Source organism: Hyperolius riggenbachi, chromosome 4, assembly GCF_040937935.1.
Source record: "Hyperolius riggenbachi isolate aHypRig1 chromosome 4, aHypRig1.pri, whole genome shotgun sequence".
Lineage (NCBI taxonomy): Eukaryota > Metazoa > Chordata > Amphibia > Anura > Hyperoliidae > Hyperolius > Hyperolius riggenbachi.
Window position 1 is genome coordinate 230,583,098 of NC_090649.1, and position 2,720 is coordinate 230,585,817.

Genomic DNA, 2,720 nt, shown 5'->3' on the forward strand with positions numbered 1-2,720 from the left:
CTGATGAGAGTGTAACTCACACCTTACTCACCTTCCTCTACACATGGGAATGACTGCAAAGAATTCTACACCAAGTCTGTTTGTGTTTAGTGCATCTTTCTTTGAGCATGGAGTGCACAATAAAGGTTTGATAAACATGTGTGGCTATAGAGTCCTGTGATTTCCCTAGGAGCTGCTTGTGTGTCTATAATGACATGTAGTGGTTCAACACAGTGTCAGGTAACACATAGAATTGGATGGAAAGTGTAACAATTTTTACAACATTTAACTAACTGCATGGGTGAAGCTCGTATATGTAGCAAACTCATTGCAATGTGTAAAGGGCATAACCGCGTCAATGTGTGTAATTAACATGCAATATTACATGTCTAATACTAATTGTTACGTGTAAATTTACACAATATATGTTCCATGTACAACGACAATACAAAAAGCTTATTAAGAATTCAAGGCCATTTATTTTACAAAAACATGGTTTAACACACACTTACATTGTGAATTCGTTAATAATAAAAACGTATGTACTAGGTCCATGAACATATCTAACAAAACCAACCACATGTTTAGATACAAATCACAAATGGAAGACATTAATAAACAAACATGGTAGAAGTATAGAATACGATGTAAAGCATAAGCAGAACTAACAACATGTTTCCATTATGCTGACTATCAAATAAAGAGTTATCTGACCACAGTATCAATCTAGTTCCGGCTCTTTGTAATGTGAAGGCTGCTTGAGAACTGAGACGAGCCACTCCAGTTTTTTCCAAACATCCATAAGTAAGATGATGACAAACCACATCTGAATCTGGATTAAAAACAAACGCAACGAACCTGTGAATAGAGTTTTTGTGTTAAAAATCATCAATGTGGATACAAAAAGCATGACATTATTCGATGTGAAAATATGTTAAGTCCTCGATATACATTTTAACATTTATCTAGTAAAAGGAAATATGGTGAATAAGTACACACAGTTCACTACATTGTCAAATGCTGACATAATAAATGTAAGATGGGCAGCATGGTGGTGTAGTGGTTAGCTCTCTCGCCTTGCAGCGCTGGGTCCCTGGTTCGAATCCAAGCCAGGGCACTATCTGAAAAGAGTTTGTATGTTCTCTCCGTGTTTGCGTGGGTTTCCTCCGGCCACTTCGGTTTACTCCCACATTCCAAAAAAATACAGATAACTTAATTGTCTCCCCCTAAAAATTGACATATGACAATGGTAGGGATTAGATTGTGACCTCCTTTGAGGGACAGTTAGTGACAAGACAATATATATATATACACTGTACAGCGCTGCGTAATGTCGGCGCTATATATATATATATATATACATACTAAAGAATACGATGGACAAATACATTCATTAAACATCCACAACAACATCTATGTCACTGTGAAAAGACTCAGATTGATCAGATCAGCACAAGCACAATGAATGGGTGTAATCCTGTACTAGGACATGTCCTTGAGCACACAAATATCAACAAATGTTGCCGCATGCCTACAACATGTGTACAGCAACACAGAGTCAATGCAATAATCACTGTCTATGAGATTAGAATCTGTTGACTACAATAATACAGCACTCTCCTGTCACTGAGAAAAACATCCACCTGATGCCAAACATCCTTAAAGGTTAAATATAATGAAAAGTGGGAAATGTTTTACAAAAAACAGTGGAAACTTAAAAGGATATTTATTGCACAGTGTAATGAACCTTGAAATACTGGTTTCCTATGTTGTTGTAACTTTCAGAAGGTACAACAAATCTGCTATTACACAAAGGACATCCACACAGTACTCTGGATACAGACGTCACCTATACCACATTAGACATTGCCTTACTATACACTTCCTCTCAGGTCATTTTTGTGCTCCTATGTTTGAATGAATCCATCGACAACTCAGTCCTAATGGTCGAAATAAATATATGTTCTTATCACCACATATACACCTGCCTGACAACTGTGGTAGACCAAGAAACACTCTACTAAATAGCTTATTAATTCTTGCACTTCCATGCACTACTACAGGCATTGCGTAGTGCACCATTACACATTCATTTGTCTATAGTATACTCAAATTGAACAATATGGACTTGAATATACACTGGTACACAAACATAACAGCGTTCATGATTATGTAAATATGTAGGTGTAACACAAAATTCTGTGACTTACCTAAATCACCATCTACATGATTCTGCTGGAAGTGGCTACGCTGTGCACAATGGTCATCTTCATTATTATTATCTGCAATTAATTTCAAAAAACATGATTGAGATAACATGTAATCACCGCTGAACGACTCCTTTAAAATGGACAATAGATGTGCATATTTACAGTGAGCTATTTGCATTGATAAATATGCACCAATTAATTCAAATATTTATATTTGTGTCCTACAAAATACCGATGAACATTTAGCATTCTATGGAAGTGTGGTTAAACATGCTCAACTCTTATATGTTTGTGGTTATATTTAGGAAATATGAATTCCATTTTTAGTAGCTTGAGAGGGCAGTAACATCATTCCTATAATTAATGAAAGCACACTGCTTCTTTATGTCTTTCGATGTTATTGGTAGTGTACAAAACTACTTACACTACTTTGTGGTCACAGGATATGCTTGAGAATTTTTACATGTGTAACACATACTAATATTTAATCAATAATAAACTAACATATTGGACATTGACATGTATTGTGGC